This window comes from Pteropus medius, unplaced genomic scaffold (genome assembly GCF_902729225.1).
Source record: "Pteropus medius unplaced genomic scaffold, Ma_sr-lr_union100, whole genome shotgun sequence".
Lineage (NCBI taxonomy): Eukaryota > Metazoa > Chordata > Mammalia > Chiroptera > Pteropodidae > Pteropus > Pteropus medius.
The window spans coordinates 18,373,592-18,388,073 of record NW_024342467.1 but is presented as its reverse complement, the minus strand read 5'-3'; the positions used below and the strand labels follow the sequence as shown (position 1 = coordinate 18,388,073).

Genomic DNA, 14,482 nt, shown 5'->3' with positions numbered 1-14,482 from the left:
GCCCTGGTATCTCTGTCTTGAAATTCTTAATATTTCTATTTTTGAACTTGTTTTTTGTAAGTAAAGTCAGCAGGATAATGGAGCACGCCAGGAGCCGAGGAGAACTGCTCAGTAACTCCTAGGAGTTAAAGGCTCTTACGTTTGCATTTAAAACTGGCATTGTATAAGATTAATGGTCAAATTCATACTAACGATTTAAAATTTTAATTTTTCCTTACTTGGAATGACATTAAATAGAAAATAAAAAATGTCATTGGAAGGTGCGAGGGACCACTGAAGAAAGGAAAAGCTTTATATTTTAATAGCTGTTTTAACAGCAGTTTCTTCCTGTCTTTTAACAAGGGCCCTGCGTTTCCATTTTGCACTGGGACTGCAAATTAAGTAGTCAGCTTGACCATCGCCTGGTACACGAGTGCTCAGGATGCAGACCGTGGAGTCTCCCACTCCGACGCATGAGACCTGAAGCACCTTACAGGGAGGGGCCTCACAACACCCCGAGGGCAGAGAAGCTGCGAGAGGAAAAGTTGAAGGAAGAACAGCGGTTGGGGGGCGTGGGCCCCGCCAGCCCCCGCGGGCTCAGGGGAAAGAACCGATTGCTCAGTTCAGGGGAATTTTGTGAGCCAGAGCCAGCTGTTAAAAACGGCTATTACAAAAAAAAAAAAAAAAGACCAAATTACATAAACTTAAAATTAAATAAATTACATTAAAACAAAGGTCATAAATGTGCAAAGCTCATTACCTCCTAATCATTTTGCTATGAGCCAGGCCCTCGGGGTTTTATATGCGTGTTGCCCCTGCGTGTGGGAAGCACAGCCGTGTGGGCTCCTGCACATCTCATCCCATCTCTGCAACCCTACGCTGCGCTCTGCGACCTCACGCTGGTAGCTTGAGATCGGCCACGGGGGAAGTATTTACAACGTGGAGGTCGACAAACGTTCCACAGCCAGGCTTCCCACCACGCACTCCTCCCCAGAGAGCCTGTTGTTAAATGTCTGCCAGCGCGCCGCTGAGAAGCAGTACCTGACATCGGTCCTCAAGAAGAGATGCTGGAGAAGGATGCTTTAAAAGTGAAGGCAACAACCTGAACACATGCCCGAAAGCAGAAAAGCAGAGGCTGCTTGTTCAGGGACGAGCAAATGTTCCAGTCTGGGAAAAGCACTTAATGAGACAGAAAAGGTAAACTGGGCGACTGCTGTAAAAGAACCAGAACGTCAAGGTGAAGTGCACGCACTCAGCTGTAGGTGCTGGGGAGCCACGGAGTATTCTAAGCGTGGGCATTACCTGATGGAGGTGACAGGCTAAGCAGCTGTGGGATGACAGTAAACGTTTGGGGCATTTGCTGGGCTCCTCACTATCAAGGGGAAACTTTTACTAACTGTAACAGCACGTCAGTTCGTGGACCCACCCAACCTGCTACACGCAGCTGTGGCGATAGAATGACTTCTCAGCCCCGGCCACAGGGTCTTTGCTGAGCGGGTCCCAAAATACACCGACCCGTGAGAAGCACCGTTTCTCTAAGTCTCAGTCTCACTGGATATATTCCTGTGCCACTGTGGAAAGAGTCTGCTGTCCCCAAATGGTCTCAGAAATGAAAAAAGAAAAGGGATAAACAATTCCTTATGTAAACTACCCCCAAGAAAAATCTTCCTGACCTACTGGCCAGCATGAAATACTAAACAGATCTCCATGTTCTCAATTTAGTTTTACACGTAACGGCCAAGTTTACTTTGTTCTCCACCAGAGCCAAATGAATTTAGCAGAATTAATATAAAAAGGGCTGGAAAAACTGGACCTATCGAGATTCAGATCTGACCAGGCCTAGAAGATTCCGCAGCTCACCTGGACCTGAGAAAATGAGGCCCACCAGCTGTAGGACTTAAATTGGAGGGAGTGATCTTGCAGTGCTCCTCGCTGGCCGTGGAAGCTGTGTGTTCCCCGGTGTGCAACAGAATACAGAACGGGAGGGGCTTCAGAAACAACAAATGCTAACGATTCCAAACACAGCGTATTGATGGCCTTTGTTTTGCTTTTTCAAATTGAAGGTTTCCAAATAAAATGGAGACCCCAAAGGACATCTTCGTCCAACTGCCATATCAGTTGATGCCAAAGTAATGAGGCAGAGGCCCAGGGAGCTGCTTGCAGGAAAACGGTCAACTCATAAAGTGAGTGTGAAATTAATCCCAAATACTTCCAGCTGCCAACATAGGCTCTAAAATTGGTTACAGGAAAGCAGCAGCAGCAGCAACAACAGAGCAGACATGAATCATACTATATGAACACGGACATGTCCAATTTCTTCGCCTAAACGTACGACTGAAGCTGCCTCCAGATCTTGCGTAGCACACAGAATCCCACTGCGCTGTAATATGGCTGTCATCTCCTGAGCCCGACTGTGAGACAGGCACTGTGCTAGTGCTGCTGTACCCAGATTATTGTTCAAGTCTCACGACTACCCTCTTAGGTAGGAATTGTTGATCCCCGTGACCCCAACTTTCTGATGAGAAAACCAAAACTTACAGCTCTGATGCGTATATAGACGGGATGAAAACATTGTCCATTGTCATGCACTAGGGTGGAGAAGGGCCAGATTCCTATCCTATCTTCTGGTTCCCCATGGAGTGTCCTTTCTTCTGCAGTGATACATGAATGTACACAGCTGGCCCTAAAATAATTTAATGGGTTTTTATCTTGATAATCAAACTAAGATACTAAGGGAAAACACTAATATATTACATCCATCACAGGCATAGATGCTTAAGTTAAGTTTTCCCATTGTTGGAGCGTTTAATATAAGGTCAACTCAAGTTGAAATTTCCAGGTTGGTTTCTGCCGAATTACAGTATAAAGTAAATTAGCTCATAATTTGTAAAGGATGGGAAGTTAACATATTTTTTTTCTCTTAAGAAGGATAATTTTATTATGCTCCAGATAGCTCAAAATCATGACGACTTTAGAAGATAGCTATTTTCTAGGGCTGCTCCTTTAGTAGAAACTACTTTTTAAAAAGGAATGGTTCGTTTATCTTCTATAAATCCCAGACCGCAATGTTTTCAGTGATCTGAGCAAGTTGTTCTCCAATGATAATTTGTCAGCATTTATTGAGGGCTTTCTAGGAGCCAGGCACTGTGCTAACCTCTCTACAGGGATTATCTCATTTCATTCTCAAAATAATTTCAATCTACAGCCATGCCACCCTGAACGAGCCCGATCCCGTCTGATCTTGGAAGCTAAGCAGGGTCGGGCCTGGTTAGTACTTGGATGGGAGACCACCTAGGAAGACCTGTTGCTGTAGGTGTAAAAATATAATAATAATGATAACAATTTCATGACGTAGATACCATTACCGTCCCCATTTTAAAAATAAGGAAACAATTACAGAAAGGATCAAGCAGTTATTGAGCAAGCAGCAGAGCTAGGATTCACAGCAAAGCTATCTGATCCAAGAAACATCACCAAGTAACACTGCCTGCATTAATTTTCTGCCTGCGCATCAGTTTCATCATAGGCAATACGTGGAGTAAATTCTATCAGAAACTTCCCAACGGGAGGTGTCAGCTTTGCTGACCTTCCCGTGCCCCATTATAAGTGAAGATAGATTTATTTTAATAAAAGGCCGGCATGGATAAATGAGTTTAAAAAATGGAGTTCCTATGATTTAGACAAGTTTGTAAATCCCCTTGGGCAGAATGCTACAGGCTGTACTGGAACAGGCGAGGGCCTGGGAGGCAGGGAGACGGAGCTGCTGGTTCTGGCTTCTCTACCAAGCAGCTTGATGTCAGTGTTAAATTTACTTCCTTTTCTAGGCTCTGGTTTCATCACCTTTAAAATGTAGGAGAGGGAAATATGATCTCTAATATCTAATATAGCTGTAAGCATCAGACTCAAAAACTTTTAAATTGCTTTTGGATGATTTGCTGTTTTGAACTGTCCATGCCACTTCCTCCCCTCTAGTCACACACATACTGGGCTTCTTTTTTAATGTTTGTTGATTCAGAGTGATTTCGTCCATAAAATAGCAATAAGAATATTCTTCTTTGGCTATTTCATAAAATGAGAAGTTAATGAAGAAAAAGAAAAGATGGACAATACCCAGCGTTGGCGAGAATGTGGAGAAATCGGAACCCTCGTACGCTGCTGGTGGGAATGTAACATGGTACCGCTGCTTTGGAAAAGAGTTTGGCGGTTCCTCAAAAAGTTACACGTTGAGTTACCACCATATAACCCAACAATTCCACTTCTGGGTTTATGCCCAAAAGAAATGAAAATACACGTCCACTCAAAAACTCGTTCACAAATGTGAATAGCAGCATTATTTATAATAGCCCAAAAGTAGAAATAAATGTCCATCGACTGATGAATGGAAAAATTAAATCTGGCATACTCGTATAATGGAATATTATTCAGCCATAAAAACAAATGGAATACTTAACATACTACTGTATGGATGAACCTTAAAAACATAAGTTAAAGAAGCCAATCACAAAGGACTAAATATTGGATTATTCCAGTTATATGAAATGTCCAGAATAGGCAAATCTATAAACACAGTAAGTAGACTGGCAGCAGCTTAGGGCTGGGGGGCGGGGAATGGAAAGTGCCAGTGGCTGTGGGGTTTCTTCTAAGGGGGATGAAAATGTTCTAAATTAAATTGTGCTGATGGCTGCGCAACCCTGTGAATATGCTGAAAATCACTAAATTGTACACTTCAAATGGGTGAATTGTATCTGTGTAAATTATATCTCAATAACACTGTTAAAAATAATGAGAATTAAAATTACCGTGAAAGTATAATTCACGTTAAGATAGATAAATTAACACAAATAAAAGCATCTCTCTTTAAGCAACAATTTTGATATGTTAATGGCTATATCGTATTACCAGTGGGGCTTAACGACATTATAGATGATGGAAAAATCATGCGACTTCGGAGTCAATTAAATCTCAGTATGAATACTGGTAATGCTACTTACTACTTGTACAACCTTTGGTCGGTTACCTTACCATCCTCATACTTAGTTCTCTCACCTATAAAATAATACTCAGTAAAAGCTTATCAACATCCCTCCTATTCAGTTCTATTTTGTCTGGCTCCTGGTTATTAATTCTTAATTCTCCCTACAGTTGAGAGCTCATTTTAACTTAGCAACACTTGGTAAACTCTACTCTTTCTGTTAGAGTAACGACGACATTCAAACAGGAGGCCCCTGCTCCTGGTCCCTAAAGCACACCAGCAACTGCCCTAAGGTGATGCTGATGATTTCGGCGTTTCTTGGCCCTCTCTGTGCAGTCACTGTCACTCCGTGCTCATTCTGTAGCCAAGGTTAACCAAGTTCCAAAGTTAAATGTCATGAGCCCCTGTATCAAATACATTAGGAAATGCTTTGTAAGTGACATGTATTAGATTCCTTTTTTTACACCTTTACAAATTCTATTAAAACACACACAACGCAGGCACACAGCTTTGCCGGGTATGACTTGTCTCTAGAAATCCTCTGAGGCTTGTCAGTCAGGGAGCTAGACATTGTTTAATTTTCTTTTGAACCTTACTGAAAATGCTAGACAACTTGGTGATTTGAATAAAATGTTTAGAAAGTGCACTATGAGAAGGCAGAGGGAAAATAAAACTCATACTCAGTAGAGAAAATTCCAGTGTAAAAAGAGCAATTGATAAGTCCCCAACTTGCCCTCAATTTTCCAGTACCCAGTATGCAGTGGGCATCCCATAAATGCCAGATGAACTGATGAACCTCGAAGTCAGCCCACCCAAAAATCCAGCACAACTAGGAGCCATACTAAACTGCCTCTTAAATCCTAGACACACTCAATCAGGCACTGTCAGGCTCCCAATCTGAATGGAACCCAAGTGATGTCACATGGAAACAACAGACCTACCTCAATATATCTGTCATCTACTTTTTAAAAAATTGTTCCACTTCACCTTTAGCCACAGCTGCCTAACACCAAGCTACAGACAGCTCCAGTGTTGAAACAAATTTACTCCTCACATGGCCACTCTCTGGTTAGCAAGACACACTTCTAGTCTAGGGGAGATCTGCAAGCAGGCAAGAAACAGGGCACACTTCCCACTCGACGACGTTATTTGTGAAGGCGTTTGCTGCAGACTCCAACGTGGCAAAGGCCTTGCAATAAGGAAGAAAAAGTTTATTGGGTCTAACCTTTTAATCCAGTTATAATCCAAATTACATACATATAATTATACATAATAACCCAATTATTATCCAAAGGAATTGTTCTTTTACCAATAACAATGAACTAAAGTTCAACATGAAAAGAGAAAGGGTGTGGAGATGATTTAAATGCCAGACCAGCAAGAAGGATTTCATTATCTATGCGCTGAGCCTTTAGTTACATAAAAGAGCACTCTGAGTTTTCACTTCAAAGGCATAACAAAAATCTAATTCTTAACTACTTTTGCCACTATGTTATTTTGTCTAAATAGAATCGGACGGGATTACATTCTATCGCACCTCACATGGAGTAAAAACCTAACGCTCCCCGATAACCCGCAGTTAGCTGAAATGCCTAAACCGAACCCAGGATTAGAAGATTTTTTAACCTTGCTACCATTTGGGGGTAGCTATTAAAATAATAGGAAAGTGTACCCACTCAGTAAAAAACTTCAGTCGCACAAGTTATCTGTCTTCACAAAAAGGGACCTGCCAATTGGCTAAGTCACTTGATGCTTTGGGCCACCAAGATATGATCGTTGTGACTCTTAGAAGTCGTGATGGTTTTTCTGGTCTAGGATTACAATTTTCTTTGACACCAACCTACACTTGCAAAATGTCCTGAGAATTCATATAAAACTGAATTTAGAATAACAAATTATTCCTGAAAAATTTCTTTATAAACTCCCTTTTTTGTTTTCTTTTTTTAATGTTCTGCCCAGAAGAATATAAAAGGTAGGCAATGCTGAAATATAGACTTTGGCTGGGACTTTTAAAATACATATCATTGATACATAAAAATGTTAAAGAAGAAAGACAATAAATCATTTACAAGTGACATAGAGACAAATTTTGCTATTTCTGCAAAGTTTATTCTCCAACTAGACATGTAACTTAATCAGCTGAAAGGAAACTAACTCCACTGCTTGGCTAATATAATGTTAAAAATACAACTGATCTCAACCCTGATTACTATTTTTACACCCCACAACCCCCATTGACCAAATTTTTACCCCTTTCCATAAAATTATCTACCTATAGCCAAGTGAAACTCCAATTTAAAAATAATAATTAATGGAATCAAGTTGTAAAAAGAAGAATGAATGTTCTCTGGGCCACGGTTACTCACTGAACAGATCGCTGTTCAAGCCGAAATCTATAGTTGGCAATGTCAGAACTCGTTTTATACAAACCTTGGAGAATGCCACAGTTATCGCTGTCCAAAAACCACCACCACGAGGTCTGATCTGAATGGTTTCTAAGTTTAGAACGTTTCAGGCCACATGCCTACATGCAGACATGTCAGTAATTATGCAGCCACCCACACGACCTGGAGTGCCATCTCCAGTGAAGGGAAATCATGGAGAGACGGGCAGCTGGTGGGTGTTCTAAGAGCATTCCTTTAGCTAAGGCGGCCAGTGCTAAGACGCATTATGACACGTGATCGGTGAAGGATGCTGAAGACCCACCCAAAAGGGCAAGAAGAGATACTGGAGCCCCCAGCAGAGCTGATGATGCTACTGATCACTTCCTCCGCTCCGGAGTTTAAGAGGTAAATGTGACCTTTTCACAATAAACAGAAACTGTTGGTTTTTTCTTTCTATAGATCTTGTTCAGAGTCTATTTCTCTTGAACATCTGTGGTTTTTATCTATTTTTGCTCTTTTAGGTGAAACACAGTTGTATCAGTACTACCTGGCAGTACTTAGGCGAGAACATACACCGGCTCACGTGGCTCAGACCACTTGGGGGTGACACAAAAGCAATGTGGAGTGAAACGAGGGTAAACCGGGGGGATTTCTGTAATCATGGGCTGTTGGGACATTATAACTGGAAGTGGCCTCGCTTAAGGTATGCCGTGCCTGATTCCCACTGTGCTGCAGACTCCTCTGGGCCAGAGTTTTACTGTTTCTGTAACCCTTCCACAGTCTCTGGCTCACAGCAGGCATTCGGTGCATGTCTGTTATACTGAAGTCAATTAAAAAGCCTGATAACTAACTCAGTAGCACAAGAGTGTCCACTGAGACGGCAATTTATAAGAGCACTGCCTGGGCAACACAAGTCCATCCTTACATTCCAGGTGAGCAAGACCAAGGCCTATCATTTTTGAAAAGTTTTATAGGCTACGTTATTTATTGGGTCTACCATAGGTAGTAAATAACTAAATTCATGCCTTCCACATGTGTTACATTACAGTGAATTACTAAATACGTTCAAGTCTTTACTGCTAAGTTTACGTGGCAAGTGTTATAAAGGCTGTAATTTAACTTTAAAATACATCATCACAGACAGAGTCATATGACGTGAGCATGTGAGTCACTTTAAGCTGCTCTCTAGGGCAGAGTTGCCCAACCTCCTTGTTAAAGGCATTTGGGGCCAGATGATTCTTTGTTGTGGGGCGCTCGCCATGGAAGTCAGCAGCATCCCTGGACTCCATACACTAAATGTCAACAGCGCCCTTCCCTCAGTCGTGGCAACCAACAGTCTCCAGACGTTGCCAAATGTCTCCTTGGGGACAAAATCACCCTGGTTGAGAGTCACTGCTGCAGAGTCCAAGTTCGTGCTCAAACAGCTATCCTTCTCATCCACAACGAAGCTCACAAGCCAGAGGGGACTACCACTTTGGTTATTGGTTTCTCCAGCAACACGGAGACTTTCTAATTACCATAATGAATGTTAGAAATGGATTTTGATTGGTGAGATCAGAGGTTTGATCATCAATATTATGGGTGTTAGAGATTCACTGGCAAAATTAATGGTGTTTAAGATATGTGAATTGGTTGAATATTTGTATATTTAAACTCTTCTCTGCATGAGCAGGGAACCTGGGGTATGAGAACCCAGGAAGACACCGAAGAAATATGGTCAAGGCCTGAACCTAAATGATACTGTGTCTCACCTTCGAGGCAAAAGGTTCCTAGCTATCGGATGCCCATTCTGAGGGTAAATGGATCCTGCCTTGGATTATTGTCCAATCTGCCTCAAGTGAATCTTTCCAGAAAGGTGTGTTACTACCTAAAAGACATAGATTTGAGCCTTCACCCAGCCTGCAGTACAGGCTGTCTGAGTTGTTCCGTAATAATGAATGTTTGTTTAATAAATGGCTTCGTGTGGGGCAGAATTTGGCATGAGACTTACTTTCATTATGACCAGCAAGAGAAGTTGTGGGGAAACAGCTCATTCGCACCCATCTCAAGCTCTTCGATGGCTGTCATTACTCACTGAAAGAAGTGAAAAGCCGTGCGTGACCAAACCGGCGAAGGAGGTGCGCAATACCAAGTCTGTGCTAAGCGATGGTGATGCATGTGATTTAAGAGCTGCCTGCAAAAGACTAACAGTCTAGGAAGAAAAGCAAATATATTTTAAAAAACAGCAACAGCTGCTGCTTACTGTGTGTTCACTATGTCCCAGGCACAGGCCTGAGAACTCCATGTATGTTATTCCTGCATCTTTCAACGACCCCTGGAGGTAATTTTTATTTTTGATAAAGAAAACTAGGTTCAGAGAAGTTAAGCAATTTGTTCAAAATCACACAGCAGTGACTACATACCACACTGTATCCTCACACACACACACACACACACCCCTATGCTAGATGATAAGTGCTACGCAAATGACTATTGGGTTAATATGAAAAAGTCTTAAAAAAAATGAGGTCCCCCACCAACCTGACTTCCTAGGGATAAAGGGCCCACAGATTCCTCTGTGTGTCCTTCTTTTAAATAAGTCCACATTTGAATGTCTGAATGCCTTTGGTTCAGGAAAACACTCATGAGTCCTGAACGTCACACCTTATCGTCTTCCATCCACACATCTCTATTACCTGCTTGGCCCTGGGGTCATCTGAGTGTGTAACTCCTGCAATAATTATATACTTTTCAAACATAAAACAACTACAACGGGTATGGAAAGTTAGAAACTATCCATAGCACAGATGATTAAATCGCATCTGGGCTCTGGTCCTGCCCCGCCCCTCACTGTAGTTTGACCTCAACAGAGTCCCTTAATCTCTTTAAGCTTCAGTTGTCTCTTCTGTAAAAGAGAGGCATTTGCTGTGAGATCAAATGAGATACAACATAAACGTGTTTGTCACGACAGCTAGCACACAGCACTGAATAAAGTCTACTTAGCGTTTCACTACTGTTCAATGTGCCCTGGCTAAACACCCAACCAAAATTTTTTTTAAACAAAACAAATACAAAAATGATTATATGCCTGAAGACAATAACAGCCCTCTCTTTTGCCTCTTCATCTCTAGCTTATACAGTCCCAATAATTTCAACATCCTTCCATGGGATTGATTTTGCAACTAAGTTATATATATTATTTATCAAAGTATGAAAAGCATAATCCCCACACCTTATACTCTCAGAGCATCCTGCTGTCCCCTTCTCTTGTACCCATCACATTTACAGTTACCTGTTAGATACTTTTAAGCTCTATGAAAACTGAGTTTTGTCTTATTTATCATGTCCCACGTACCTGGTACATGATCTAACACATAGCAGGTATCGACAAATATCCGTTTGATTGATCTGAAATAAATCTCACTGGTAAATCCTAGAAGGGTCACATATTGGCTTAGTACTACCTCAGAAGCTTCTCTCAGAAGTAGAGTTAGTACCTAGAATACCAGTTTGTGGGGCCCAGCGAATAGCACATTTCCCTAATGCACTTTGCTTGGTAGGTATTTATTTCCTGACGTGCGTACAAACATTTGAATGTTTTTCAAATCGGGATGTGTCTTACCATCTCTGTGTTTATTTAGCTGGTTTTACTTTTTATCTTCGAAAACGATCAAACCAATAATGTGCCTTAAAATTAAAATCTTAGAATCTACTATATTTATTTTTGTTTGGTATTTTGTCTGGAATTACATCTCCCAATATCAGGATCGTCATCCAGATTCCAGAAAATAACTGTCCCACCAGCCCTCGCTGACGCCCCTCGTGAGGCTCTCTCTCATCTTCTCCACGGCCCTCTCCTCTTCCTCTGTCCAGACCGAGTTCTTTCGTAGGATCTCCATAACAGAACTGTGTAGTGAAGCTGCTCGATTACCTTTGGCCATGATGAAGCTGATGCCCTGAAAGTTTTAAGAGACTGACTGTCCACAAACGCGAAGCCAGATCAAAGGCCAGGCCTATCTAGTCACGAGCCCATGTGCCTCGTCTGCTCACACTGTTTCTTCAGAACTGTGGCTGTCTGGAACTCGAAAATTCACTTCTGCAAAATTTTCACTTATTTTTTAAATTTCATTCTGCTTTTATATGATTTCAATTTAAAAAATATGCATTCTAGGAAGGTAGGAAAGTATACTTCTTCTTGTGACTAGAGGTTGAGATGAATGTACCCTAACAAAAATAAAATGTGTATTTATTCAATCTTTCAACAAATATCAATTGAGCACCCACTAGGTGTTAGGTGCTGTACTGACCTTAATGGAGAAAATTTAAAAAATGCCTCAGTGAGGACCCGAATAGGGGCACAGGGGCGGGAAAAGCTGATAAACATTTGTGAGATAGTGAGTTTTTTCCTAATTATGAAAATAATTTTAATGACTATTTTCAAAGTAATCTTGAATTACAAAACTAGCCAAAAGAATAGTAAATATTTATGTACATTTCTAATACAGACTAGAATTAAATAAAAATAGGGGGAAAATCCATGATGTGAGTTTCAGTCCTGGCATCAATATTCTAATTGAAAGTTCCTGTGTTAAAATAAAACATACATACATAAACAAAAACAAAAAGGAGGAAAAAATAAGAAAAAATAAAACTTTTCCCTCAGCGAAAAAATATTTAAAAGAAAAAAAATATCTACAAACGGAAACCAGTGAATATGGTATATGTTAAAATGAGACCTTTTCTTAAAACGCTGCAGTTTGCATTTGATGGGATGAGATGTCCCTCTAAACCTGACACATATTTTTCTTCCTTCTAAGCAGCTGAAGTAAACTGTATGAGGAAGATAGTATCTGATGAGAACGGTATGAATTACAAGCTACTTTTAAAAATAACTCACTTTCTAGTTTACTTAACTAAATCAAACAGGTGTCACAGTTTAAAGCAGACTCCTCCAAAGGAGTCCATTTACCAGAAACCCGAATCCATCCTCGGAGAATAACAACAAAAGATTACTGTCACCCGAGAAACTGATTCACACAGCTACGTTTTTGTTCAAATTCTTGGTATTAAAATCCGAAAATGTGATAACGAGCTGAATTTGGATACAATAGCAGGTCTCACACCACCCATCCAGAGGAGACTTTAAACGGGGGACAGAATGCCACCTGGGCACTTCCAGGGTGTGCGAGTGATGGGAACCATCACGGGTTAGAGACGAGGTCTTTGCTTCAGCTCTCTAGAGTTTTCTCCTGCAGCCAGCATTTAAATTCCCCTAAGGACACCTTAGAAAAGTGGGGTTTAGCAATCTTTAGAAAAATTATGATTTGATGATTAAAACACAATATTTTGAAGGATTACACACATTATTGGGGAGCTGCTTGCCATAAACTTCCGGGAGGTCAGAAATCCATTCTGGCAGGAATCTAGGAATGATAAGCTGACCAGTCACACCTTGGTTTACCAATATTCAAGATAGTTAGACTGTTTCTCTGGTTTTTTACAGCTGTTGCCTGAACAGAAATGCTAATCTCTCCGTGGTCTTGGTCAGCAATGCTACTTTGATAAGGTATTAAATATCCAAGGTTTCCTTCCACTTTCTGGAGAAAAACTCAATTTCAGCAACAAAGAGTTAGCATCAGATTCATTTAAAAAGGGGGGAGAGGGGGAAGGGTGCAAATCTCTAGATCAGTCTTCTTCTAGCTGATTCTTCTCCTAAAGTGAATTTCTTTCAAAAAGAGAAATCTTAACTAGGACTACCCACCAACGAAGTTTTCCACGACGCTCTAAACCAAAGGTTTCTCAATAGTTTGTCATTATGGGAACTTCAACTGGTTATTTTGATTTAAAGAAGTCTATCCTGAATGTTATATGGTATCTCAGATACCTTTACCATATATATAATATATATATATATATATATATATAATATATATATAAAATCAATGGACAGTAATGTTTCCACTAAAAATCAAGCAAACTCCATTCCCTAATATGAAAACTACTTATCTAGAGGTCTGATAAATTCCTTTCCTCTGGAGAGAAATAAGCTCTAAAATTAATGAGAAGAAAAGATGTTAGCAATTATACAATCAGAATTATAGGACAAGATCATAAGATACTTAGCACATCACACAGTAGTGATTTATTTACATTTGTCTCAATTCCCTAGATTATATGTTCTTTGAGAACAAGAACTATACCCTTATTTATAGCTCATAACACTGTAATTCAATACATTCAATGGAATTCAACTGAGTTGAATCTGAAAAGATTTTCAAAATCATCTTGTCTAAGCTGCACAAATACTAAGGCCTACAGAGGTTCAGTGACTTGTCTAAAACCACACAGGAGATCAGTAATGGAACCAGGGCACGACCACATCCTGCTTTAAGGATTTGACCTATACCATCTCGTTAAGTATTCATAACAACCATGCGAATCAAGTGGGACAAGCACCTATGTCTCCATTTTCTGAGGAAAAAATGCAAAATTCCAAGATTTAAAAAGGTATTAAACTCAGAACTCCAGGCCTGAGCTTTTGTTCTTAAGGCACAGAGGATTTAAAATGTGCCACTCCTTACCTACGAGGCATGGGCTGGGAAGGAGGAAGTGAACCTAGTCCAAGTGTTCCAGAAGACAGGATGACAGTGAAGAAAGAGGAAATAGATATTGGAAAAAAGGAAAGTGAGTGATTTGTGGACACAGGTATAGGTGGCTGGAGGAAGGAGGCGATCTTTAAGCTGATCATCGTAGGTCTCTCCATAAAATAGCTTTGTTTTGATTTTCTATTTCTTCAAAAACTTCGTCATTTTCTTCAGTGTAACAGTTTATAATTTGTATAGTTGATTTTATGTATAGTTTATAGTTTATCATATCTCTAATATTGATGATTGTCTTCCCTGTGGTCACAAAGCTATAATATTGAGACATTAAGTTGAGATATTTTCTTTATATTAAAAGGAACAAGAGGAGTAAGCGAAAGGAGAGCCCTGAGCCTCTACCGTACCCCTTTGCAGGTTGGGCATAAAATGTTCCCTGATGGTTGCAAACAACATAATTAATAAAGAGCAGAGACCCAGACACATCCGCTAACCATTCTGGCCAGAGTTACCGGTACGAGAGGGACCAAGATGTGGGCACAGGATGAAAGGGGAAAAGATATGGCCCA

The 14,482-nt window shown here is 40.6% G+C and overlaps 1 protein-coding gene and 1 non-coding gene across 17 annotated transcripts in view; one reads left to right on the top strand and one right to left on the bottom strand.

The window, feature by feature from the left end:
• Positions 1 to 14,482, bottom strand: part of BBS9 (Bardet-Biedl syndrome 9) — a 348,483-nt gene that overhangs the window by 74,704 nt on the left and 259,297 nt on the right. The window lies entirely within an intron of this gene.
• On the top strand, positions 3,177 to 3,295 carry LOC120602608 (5S ribosomal RNA). Its single transcript, XR_005652800.1, has one exon. It is a non-coding gene; the product is annotated as a 5S ribosomal RNA (ribosomal RNA).